The following is a 12638-nucleotide window of genomic DNA, read 5'->3' on the forward strand; positions in this document are numbered from 1 at the left end:
GTCAGCCCATCCCAACCCATTTAACTCTATAGCCCGTTATGGTTGGGTTGGGTTGGACCAGCTCATTTTGACAGCTCTAGTGGTGAATGAGATTTTGAAGTGAAGTTTTGCCTTTGCATTTATGCCGTTGAATCCATGATTTATGATTTTATTTATTTATTTATTCACATGTAACCATTTCAATTCGAGTTTTGTTCTTTAATGATGTGACATCGATATAAATTATTCTAATCACTATGACGTTGTGCACATTGATTCAGCAAAAGTGTTTGATGATATACCTGAGTCAACTAAAAATTACTGTATTTTTTTCATTTTTCACAGATGTTTTTAGAGATTTTGATCTACAAGCTAGGATATTTACAAGCTAAGGTACACTGTTTACTTTTACTGAACCATATTTGTGATCAATAAATGTGTAGTATTATCATTATGATTTCCTATTGCCTTTATGTTTTTGGATCCCCTAGAACACTTATTCTTTGGATGGTTTTGGTGTACTGAGATTCTCATTGAATGTTACTAAAAATGTATTATCGTTCGAGGTTCTTGAGAATTAATTCAATAGTAAACAAAAATTTACATAAGGCACAGATAAGGACTTAGGATATGTAGATTCTTCTCGAGTGTAATAGTGACATGTTGTAAATCAATGTTGACTGATGAAACCCATATACAATCAGGTTCACAGTTTTTTGCTTAAGAAAACTCCTTGACATTGTCAACGGGGTTCTTGAGAATTAATTCAATAGCTATCATACATGCTTTGTGAAGTTCAATGAGGTCATTTGTATGCTTAACTAGGACCAACTATGGTCTATGCACAAAGGTGGAGTTACAAGTTTGACTAACATAATGAAGTCCAATTTCTGAATTCACAGTGTAGGACTAGAGCAACTAAATGCAGGGTCGATAAAAATGACAATTGTGCCTCAATCTCAAGCAAGTTAGAGTCAACTATACAAATGCTCACTTTCCATCAAAGTCTTGAAAGAAAAATTTTCAAAGTATCAACTACCAACAAGTACAAGTGTAGCTAAATGTAGGATTACCTAAAAGAAAACCAGATATTCTTACTTGCACCTCTTGATTAGGGACGACCAGACTACGTAAATTAGTGTAATTAGTGAAAATGTTGAACAAAACCTATAGCAATCTCAGAATCTCTTGTCCCATCCATTGACCTTTGATTGATGTTAGCAGATCCAATTATAATGCATGCGTCAACAACTTCAAGAAAGAACAAAAGAAGCAAACATTAGTTTGATCAAAATGATCAATAGAGATAAAATTGGTACTCCCTTCGTTTCTATTTGTTTATCTGGTTTCTGATTTGACACCGAGTTTAAGAAAGTAAACAAGACTTGAATCTTGTGGTCTTAGGCTAAAGATGTGTAGAATGTACCACTTAACATGTCGTGGAAAATTAGAATTGAAGAGTTGTCAGAAAAGGAAGAAACATTCTTTGTGAAACAGATTTAAAAGGAAAGTAAGACAAAAAAAATTAAAATTGTTTACTCACCGATCATCATTTTTGAATGAACGTAAATCATAAAGCGCCTGAATTCTTGAGCACTTGCATAATTAGTATCAGGAACTGGTTTTTGAGGAGGTTTGTATTCTTTAGGCTTTTCGACTTCGCGGTTTCCAAGACAGAAGAATGTCAAGTACTCTCTAGGATAAGCAATAGTATTTCCCTTGGTCTTAATGGCATTGCATATGTCTATGTACATCATTTCCATTGTCCTTTTTGCCAGTCTAGAATTGCCTGAACAGAATCACTTTCTGGTATACCTTCTGGCCACATCGGAAGAACAATGTAGACCGTAAATCTCTCCTCTGCTTGAATCTTGCTCACAATCTTGAGTGAGATCTCCTTTGGGATAAAGATGCAAAGCTCCGGAGCTTGATATCATTTGCAGGCTTCCAATCATAGAAACTTCCAATAAAGTATTGGTTTTCAATGTAAATGAAATTCTTAGCTCGATGAATGGCACTAATGTATGCATCGTGGATACTTTGATCAATGACGACGTTTTTTCCAGAAACAAGGCCTACCTCAAAAGCTTATTCGGGGTTTACAGGGAAGTCAGTAACAGCACCACCATCGATAGACCAAAATATTTGAACATTCCAGGTTTCTCTATCCCTTGATGTTGTAACTTTCGTTGGACGAATAATAAACTTATCAATCTCATTCATTGAGTAGATAAATCTATTTCCAATCTGCTTCCTCCACCTTTGCTCAAAATTATACAAGACATTCCACACAACGGGCCCTTCTAGCCTACAGTGAATGTCACCCCAAGGCTCTCTTGGACCACCTTTCGCAATTGAAGAGCCTGGACAGCTAGGCTGATAGAAATCTTGCTTATGTACTGTGTCCAATGTCCTGAATAATGAGTGATCTCGAGTATCATATCGACCATCACAAAGATCAATACCACCAAGAAAACTTACTATCATACTTTTATGTGACATTCCTCTTGGAATTTCTGTGTCTACAACGATCGTCTTTTGTGATGAGTAAACATTGTACCAACTTGAAACCCCTGAATCATTGTCTTTCCACTATCAACATTACGCAGACATAAACAACAGTAGACATCTGTGTTCTTAAAATAATCTGTGCTTTCTTGATCATGAGTCGACCAATTCTCTTTTTACTACCTCATCTGAAGTTATACTATCCCAAACTAGCAACAGAACATTAACTCCTTCACTTGCTTTCTTTTTCAGGAGCTCCTCGAGAGTAAGTTCTCCGCCTACCTTTGGCCTTTTTGGATTTCTTATCAAGGTAATTTTTGTGTACACTGACCAGCCGGCTATATAAATCATATGCTTTACATTGTTGATTGCATCAAAAATGTCTTCCCAACATCTCTGAGATTCGAAAAGTCCTTGTGACTTGAGATAATTTCTGATATCGTCTGAAATGTCTGCATCGGAGTTAAGTGTAACTTGACACCCCTGTCTCTCCTTGAAAAACATATACGGGACTCCTCCAAATGCAGGGAAGGTAATGCCTCTAGACCAATTTGTTAGGACCAAAATAAATAGGTGTAATGCGGAAGCTAGCAAAGCAAACCTCGAAAGACCCCGAGTAAGAAGACAAACGAGAAACACACCATAAGAGACAAATTTAACGTGGTTCGGTCAATCGACCTACTTCCACAAAGGAGATGAGCAATCCACTATAAATATGAGAGTACAAAATATAGAGAGAAACAACCTCTACCAATTCCCTCGGAATACATGGGAGGTTCACACAAGTGATAACGTATCAAGCTTATGTCCCACAAATTCTCCCCTAACCAAAACTCTCAAAGCCCTTAAGACTACATTGTGAATGCTGATTAAGTTAGAAGGAACAAGCCTATATTTATAGAGTCCTAAAACCTTTCCTACAAGAAAAGGACTACTCAAAATATTAAAACCTTTTCCTAAAAGGAAGACTTATTTATGGTAAGAAATCAGGGCAAATAAACCCCAACAAATCTCCCTTTTGGCCTGAATTTCTGACAAAATAAATTTGTCCACCTTCTTCACATAATCTTTAGGATCTTGCATCTCTTCTCCATAATCTCCTCCATCAAATCTACGTCTTGACACAGACAACCTCTCTGAAACAATTTCTCCAACAAAGATCTTCATTACTGTAAAAAAGGTTGCGGCTAGAACTACACCCGCCAAGATGAACACTCATCTGTAACCTGGTTCCATCATTGAATCATGGCTCTGATACCACTTGTTAGGATCGAAATAAGCAGGTGTAATGCGGAAACTAGCAAAGCAAACCTCGAAATACCACGAGTAAGAAGACAAACGAGAAACACACCATAAGAGACAAATTTAACGTGGTTCGGTCAATCGACCTACTTCCACAAAAGAGATGAGCAATCCACTATAAATATGAGAGTACAAAATATAGAGAGAAACAACCTCTACCAATTCCCTCGGAATACATGGGAGGTTCACACAAGTGATAACGTATCAAGCTTGTGTCTCACAAATTCTCCCCTAACCAAAACTCTCAAAGCCCTTAAGACTACATTGTGAATGCTGATTAAGTTAGAAGGAACAAACCTATATTTATAGAGTCCTAAAACCTTTCCTACAAGAAAAGGACTACTCAAAATATTAAAACCTTTTCCTAAAAGGAAAACTTATTTATGGTAAGAAATCAGGGCAAATAAACCCCAACACAATTACTCTCTTGCTTTACGCATTACTGTCTTTTAATTTGTCATTCACCTTTTCTCTGTTTCTCCTGTTTGCTGCAATAACTCACTATAGGCTTTTCCATGGAACTTGCTTAAACCATAGCTATTATTTGGTTATGCACTACTTCATTTGATCTGTTCCTTCGAACTTTTGACAGGAAATATTTCATTTTCTCCATGCTTCCTTCCTCCCTTTTGTGTTTTCTTTATTTGGTTTTTGAGTACATAGTTCTGTTTCTTTGATTTCTATTGCCACTAAAGCTCCTTTCATTTCTCATATATGATTGAAATTGATATTTGTGATAGTACTTTGCATGAGCCATTGTCTATCATTTCTATTTTTTTCCAATTAACTACCACTACTCTGCTATATGTTATGCTAATAAATGTTGAATCAAAACGAGTGATACTTTAATTGAAAAAATCATTTTATTTATTCAAGGAACTAAAGAAGATCATATATTTCATGTTTAACAAAAATTGGCAGCTACATATTCTCCTCTGCTGCTGACTTTCCTTTCTCGGATATTTTTGAAATGTCAATACTTATTTACTTGTGAGAAGTTTAGGTCCAAAATTAGATTATGAAAAATCAAGATCTTGTATTACAAATTTAGTAAGACGTACTCTGAATCTAGCCCAGTATGAAAAGAAAAAAATATTTTCTAACCTATCTGGTGTTCAATACAGATTACTTCGCTTGAATGATGTATATATAATATTTTTTACTATTTTATTCTTTCTAAATTTATGTACGACCAGACAATTCTAACATGGTTGTCTCTTGGTTGGAGTAAGACAACCAACTAGATGCAAGAAGACTGGCAACAAAGTATTCTCAGTTGCTATTAGCAATGAAAGTTAGCTTCAGAGCAATGTAGTAGAGTTGTGCTCTTTCTACTTGTATCTTTACTGTGTTGTTTATTGTCAATTTGATAGAATTTTATTCCATGTAAATTAGTTCAATCACAATTTTCACTATCATTTACCTAAGCTCATTCTAAGTGATTAAACATAAAGTAAGGGTTTATTAACATTGAAATCTTTCAAAATTATATATAAAAAATAACATCAAAATCAAGTATGTCGGGCCCGTGCATGGCCGATCTAGTATATATATATATATAGATATGTTAAAGAAAGGGATAAATGTGCACAATTTGTTAGACACCAAGGGTATATATACATTCACTTTTTTAATAAATGGTATATCTGCTCTAAAATTGCAAAGTTGAGGGGTATATTAGCCACTTTTTCATTGATTTTTTAAATAATTATGTAGGGTTATTTATGATCCTTCTCACACATGAGTTTTTTGACTTATTTCATTCTTTATTGTAAAAATATGAGAAATAAAAAGAAAGATGTGTGAATGGAAAAAAAGTAAGAAAGATATTTAAACCCATTTTTTGGTTGTATTGTAATTTATTTTTGTATCTATAAAAAAAATTGGGGCATCTATGATAAATTAACAAGAAAGTTCCTTAAAAAATATATTTACCATCAAAATAATAAATTCAAATTAGTTGTTGAATCAAAAAAGTAAACTAAAAAAAAGAAGAAGAAAGAAATGTGTGAGAAGGACCAAATATCCCCTACAAGAACACTTTTTTATCTAAAAATTTTTAAAAATAATTTAAAATTAATTTTTTTCATTTCCATTAAAGGAAAAGGGTATATATGAGTTATTTGTGTAACAATAAGGGTATATATGAGTCACTTTTATAATGAGTGATATATGAAATCTAAATGATACAGTTGAAGGGTATATCAAGATATTTTTCCATCAATTTTTAGATAAGAGTGTTAACTGATATAAAGACCTTGACTTAAAGGTAAATAATAAATCTAGTCAAAAATCACTTAAATTTTGGTGGAAATGATTTAATTCCAGAAAGACAAATACGGTGAAACACCAACGAATGTGATGTATGGATGTAATTTTGATGAACCACAAATTACGCAAAGAAAAATCTACTATTGTTACTTTGAGTAGTCAATTCTGAGGAGCCCACCTAGTCATTTTTAGTCAAATTTTGATGTAACATCCGGCAATGTGAAATAGTTGAAGAGGCTTAGAATTGGAAATTTTCATTTTTGGAAAGAATTTTAAAAATCTGGAAAATTGGCTATGGGAAAAAGTGAGTTTTTGGCCAACTTTGAACAGCCATAAATCCTATCTTAGGATGAGTTAGGTGTAGTTCCAGTTATGGTTGCGAAGCTCATAGAATGATCTTTCCAACGCCACCAAGTTTTCTCGATTCTGAGTTTGTATGAGTGAGTTATGTCCTTTGGAAGTTGGGCAGTTGGCAGGGAAGTGAAGTCCGTCCGGAAATTTTAAGGGCATTTTGGTCTTTTCACTAACCAATTCTTTTGGGTTATATGGTTGTGTTAGGCTGATTTATGGATCATTTGGTCTCATTTTTAAAGAGTGAGAGTGAGAGTTAGGGTTCTTGAGGGAAGAGGAGAAGAAGAAGCTAAGATTCGTCAAGATTGTCGTAGATTTCGTCGGGGGTGATCCCTATTAAGGTATGTGAGTTCTTAGTGTTGGGTTGATCCTTTCCCCCACACACCAAAATCATTTTTTTATTATTGAGAAAAGATTGATTAGGTTTGTTGAAGTTGTTGGTTGTATTTGTTGAAGCTGTTGGTTGTGATTGTGTTGAAGTTCTTGTTGATTTTGGGCATGTTTCCGGTTGTGTTGTGAGTTGAAATCTATTGTATGTTGAGGTATTTATGATTCTAAGTGTTTGGGGCAGGAAACCTTGAAGTTAAGGAGGTTTAGAGTTGGAAAAATGAAGGAGAAGAGTCGGATTTTTGGGGGAAAAGGCTGGGGCGTCGTGCCAGCCAGCGCGCCCCAACAGGGGTTCTGATGTTTTACCCCTGGCGTGGCACGTCTCTCAGAGCGCCAGCAGTCCCTTTCTGAGCTTCAAGGGCTGGCGCTCCGCGCCTTGCAGAGCGCCGAGGACGCCAAGTTCCCCCATTCTTTTCACACTTTCTCATGCATGTTCCTAGGTATTATACCTATGTTTCATAGTTGTTTTCGACACTCCAAAGTACGTCTAAACGTCAAGAACTCATCCATAACATGTGATCAAACACCTTGAATTCATAATTCCAATTCAAGAAAAGTTAGTTTCCAAGTCAAGTGAAGTTAGAGCCAAGCTTAGAAGTTAAGAAGTAAGTCCAAGCAAGTCTCTAAAGCTTTTCAAGAGTTGTTATTAAACGTTTTAACTTCATTTTAAGGCTCAAGAGTTCCAAGTTAAGTATAGAGTTTCAAGTCAAGCACAGAGGATAGAGTTTCAAGTTAAGTAAAGAGTAAAGAGCATACAGTTTCAAGTCGAGCAAAGAGTATAGAGTTTCAAGTTAAGTAAAGAGTAACGAGCATACAATTTCAAGTCGAGTAAAGAGTATCGAGTTTCAAGTTAAGTAAAGAGTAAAGAGCATACAGTTTCAAGTCGAGTAAAGAGTATCGAGTTTCAAGTGAAGTCAAGAGTTTTCAGTTAAGTCAAGAGTTTCGAGTAGAGTCAAGAGTCAAGAGTTGGGTTCATTTCTCAAAAGTAATTAGGGAACTAAGTATTTCCCAAAGAAGTTTATAAGTGTTTTCACATTTAAGTTGAGAGGAAACTGAGATTTCCAAAAGAGTTTTGAGAAGTTTGAGCACTATCTCTTTTAAAAAAGAAAAGATGAGTCTTGCGAAACAGTTTCTAAAACATGATTATTATGACAAATCGAGTATGTCATCAATGTTTAAACAATATGGTCTCTAGATTACCATCAATGTTTAAGCAATATGAATATCCCGAATCATCAATGATCATATTAAAAATATGGTTTTGAGATGTTCTTTCTAGAAAGAGTTTTCAAGAGCCTTTGGGCTAAGTTTTTGAGTAATTATCTCAAATCAACAGGAAGACATATGTTGTAAAAACATAAGAGCCAGTACATTTTTGGGAGTAGTATCGAGCACCGAATTGGAGGAGCGTTCAAAGAACCCACAGCCCCCATAGAACCATGTTAGCCACCATGGGTAGAAAAGGATCATACTTTTTAGATGAATTCTTTCCCAGATAGACTAGTGGATCCATTAGGCAGTTCAGGTCTTATACCTTGGGCCAGGTATAGGATGCTCTGGCAGCGTGAGGTCGATCGCTGTATCATCACTATAGCTCTTATGTGATGGTTATCGGTTAGAGAACTCCCACAGTAGAAAGAGCTTGGTTCCTCGATAAGTTCTGCTTAGTATGGATGGGGGTATGGGACTTCATTCATGCATTGCACAAGTAGACTTTGAGAGGAAGCATGGTATTTTCATGATATTATAAATATGATTTTTACGCCACGTCTTAAATAGTTTTACAGAGCTTTATATAGTGCATGTGTCTTATTGCTTTATATTGAGTTCAGTTATTCATGAGTTGAATAGAGCCAAGGTAAGTTCTCTTTTGTGTCCCTTTCTAGCTTAAGTTGTTGTTTAGCGGTCCAGCTCGCATACTCGTACATTCCATGTACTGATGCCAGTTGGCCTGCATCTTTTGACGATGCAGACGCAGGTACCCAGGATCAGCATCCAGCACACCGTTGATCCAGTTGAGCACTCCAGAGTCAGTGGTGAGCCTCTTTGCTTTTCGGAGGACTCAGTTATTTGTGTTCTTAAGTTTTGTTTTATTAGGAAGTTGCGGGGTCTATTCCAACATCCATCATAGTATTTTAGAGGCTTCATAAACAGTCAGTCAGTTAGTTTTGAGTCTCTCATCTATGTATATATGTAAATATTCTATTTTGAGACTCGAGTTGCCTTTTTGGCTAGATTTGTATCATTTAAGTTGTCTTATGACCTTCCATTGCATTGAGTTATTTTGTTGAGTTAGGTTTCCGCTGAGTTAAGAAAGCCAGGCCAAGGGTTCGCTTGGGGCCAACAATGGTCTCCGAGTGCTGGTCCCGCCCAGGGTGTAGGCTCGGGGCGTGACATTTGAATTGCCAACTTTATATTCTCAAGTCAATGCACGAGTCATTGCACAAAAATCCAAATAATTGTTGAAAAATATATATCAAAAGTTTCAAATTATTAAGTCAAGTCATCACATAGAAAGTTTAATTGAAAGGTACTACAAAAAATCATATCACTTGTAATACTAGAATTTTGTTTGAGACCTTATCGGTCTAAAACGTCACAATCCCAAGTCTCTTGCAAGTAGTCTTGACACAATTATTACTCATTGTTAATCTTATTTATCAAATAGTACTACATATAGCTATCCAACACAATGTAGAAAAAAATCATCCTATGAATATTATCTCAGCAGTAGGAAAAAATTATCAAAATCAATTTATATTCTTAAAGGAGAAAGAAAAGTGAAAGGAAGCTTTAGAACCATGNCTTTTTGGCTAGATTTGTATCATTTAAGTTGTCTTATGACCTTCCATTGCATTGAATTATTCTGTTGAGTTAGGTTTCCGCTGAGTTAAGAAACCCAGGCCAAGGGTTCGCTTGGGGCCAGCAATAGTCTCCGAGTGCCGGTCCCGCCTAGGGTGTATGCTCGGGGCGTGACATTTGAATTGCCAACTTTATATTCACAAGTCAATGCATGAGTCATTGCACAAAAATCCAAATAATTGTTGAAAAATATATATCAAAAGTTTCAAATTATTAAGTCAAGTCATCACATAGAAAGTTTAATTGAAAGGTACTACAAAAAATCATATCACTTGTAATACTAGAATTTTGTTTGTGACCTTATCGGTCTAAAACGTCACAATCCCAAGTCTCTTGCAAGTAGTCTTGACACAATTATTACTCATTGTTAATCTTATTTATCAAATAGTACTACATATAGCTATCCAACACAATGTAGAAAAAAATCATCCTATGAATATTATCTCAGCAGTAGGAAAAAATTATCAAAATCAATTTATATTCTTAAAGGAGAAAGAAAAGTGAAAGGAAGCTTTAGAACCATGGTAAAGTTGGTTCTATATGAACTATAGGTCAAGCGTTCGAGCTGTAAACTGTATTGTTATGATAAAATTGTTATTTGGTTTATGATCTGATGGTATATTAACTTGATAATGATCAAACTTATACTCTAATAGTTCTAATAAATTTACATATTCCCAATTCAATTCACGAGTTATTTCGAGGAAAACTTCAAATAAAAGCTACAACAGAAAAATTCTATCACAAAAGTGACTCATATATATCTCTACTATAATAAAAGTGACTCACATATATTCCTACCGTTATAAATGTCGCTCACATATATCTTCTTATTAAATGGAAGTGAAAAAAATAATTTTAATTTATTTTTTTGATTTTTAATTTTGGGGCAAAGTGGCAAATATACCGCTCAACTTTGCAATTTAGAGCAGATATACTCCTTGTTAAAAAGTGATGCATATATACCTCCATTGGCTAACAAATGGTGCATATATACCCTCGTTACCTAATAAATGGTATATATTTACCCTTTTCATTAATAGACTGATTTTTTTAATAAAAAAAATCTAGTTGATTTTTCAATCAAATTTATTGTTGTGGATCATAAATGTATTTTTAAAGGTGTGATTTTTGTCAATACATACCTATGAATTAATTAATATTGTCATTCATAGACGGATGTGGCGGATGAATAAACCACAAATTAAGCAAAGAAAAATCTGCTACTTCTTCTTTGGAGTAATCAATTCCAAGAAGCACACCAACTAACTTTCAGTCAAATTTTATGTTGTCAATTACATATTCTAAATTACCATTTTTGGGTGAAATTCTACTGGAAGAACTTTTTTTGACTATTAAAATCTACCGTCTAATATAAACGAAGAATATCGTAATTATGATAATATTTAAAACAAATTATGTGTGCATATAAATTAGATAATACAAACACACGCACCCATGCGCGCATTTACTTAGTTGAAAAAAAAGTATTATTCTGGTTTTTTTAATTTAAAAAATATCACTTGGCTTTCAAAAATTATCTCGCCTCTTTTTCATACCTCTAGACTCGACCCAAATGAGAAAAAAAAAACCAATTGCTTTTCTACTCAGTCATAAAATGAGTTTGGATCGGATCTGAATATATGAAGAATTGTGCTTTTAATTTAAAATTTGACCAGTCTGGGTGCATAAAAATGAATGAGATAATTTTTAAGCCACGTGGTCTTTTTGAAATTTTAAAACCAGTTTAAAAAATTTGTTTTTTAATTCAGTCTGTTAATGAAAAGGGTAAATGTACACCATTTAGTAGAGATGGGTATATATGCACCATGTGTTAGATGATAGGGGTATATATATATGCAACATTTTTTTTAATGAGGGGTATATCTGTTCTAAAATCACAAAGTTGAGAGGCATATTTGCCCATTTGCCCTCAGTTTTAGAAAAAAATATGTAGGGGTATTTATGATACTTCTCTCACATGATTGTTTTAACTTACTTTATTTTTTCTTTCAGTCTTTTGTGTAAAAATATGAGAAATAAAGAAAGAATTGTGATTGGAAAAAAGAGAAAAAATAAAATAAAAAAATTAATTTTTTTTTGTGGCTATATTGTAATTTATTTTTTGTATCTATAATTTTTTTGGGGATATCTCTGATAAATTTTACAAGAAAATTAGTTCGAAAATAAATATTACCAATAAAATAATAATTCAAATTAGTCGTTGAATAAAAAGAAAGTTTAAAAAAATGTGTGAGAAGGATCAAATATACCAAGTCATGAATATGTTTTTTTTTTACAAAAAAATTAAAAAATTAATTTTTCACTTCCGTTAGAGGAAAAAAGTATAGATGAGTTAGTTGTTTAACAGTATGAGTATATCTGAGCCACTTTTATAACGAGTGGTATATAAGATCTAAATAAAATAGTTGAGGGGTATATCAAACATTTTTTCCTTTAATCAATTTAAATATTTAGAGAAAAAAAAAGAACAATCGATAAGAGTAGATGGTGATATATAAACAGTTAAGTTGAAAATTCGAAAAGCTTGTTTAGTTAGGATAAGAGTGTTAATTGGTGCAAAGACCTTGACTTAAAGGTAAATAATAAATTTATTCGAAAATCTCTTCAAATTTTGATGGAACTATTTAAGTCTAGACATGCAAATACGATGAACCGTCAACGGATGTAATTTTGATGAGGTATAATGTGAACCATAAATTAAGCAAAGAAAAGTCTACTATTGTTACTTTGGAGCAATCAATTCTGAGGAGCCCACCTAGTCACTTTCACTCAAATTTTGAATTGGCAACTTTATATTCTCAAGTCAGTGCACGAGTCATTCCACAAGAATCCAAATGATTGCAGAAAATATCAAAAGTTCCAAATCACTAACATTATTTTTGTATCAATAAAATCACTTTGTGGACACCAGAAATTTCGACTTGGTCAGCCACACAGGTGATAACATTTACTTG

General features: G+C 33.9%; 1 pseudogene; it reads right to left on the minus strand.

The window, feature by feature from the left end:
- Window positions 1-4402, minus strand: part of LOC125859882 (phospholipase D alpha 1-like) — a 4696-nt pseudogene extending 294 nt beyond the window's left edge.
- Between the last annotated feature and the right edge of the window lie 8236 nt (window positions 4403-12638).

The sequence above is a fragment of the Solanum stenotomum genome, chromosome 1 (genome assembly GCF_019186545.1).
Source record: "Solanum stenotomum isolate F172 chromosome 1, ASM1918654v1, whole genome shotgun sequence".
In the NCBI taxonomy this organism is placed as follows: Eukaryota; Viridiplantae; Streptophyta; class Magnoliopsida; order Solanales; family Solanaceae; genus Solanum; species Solanum stenotomum.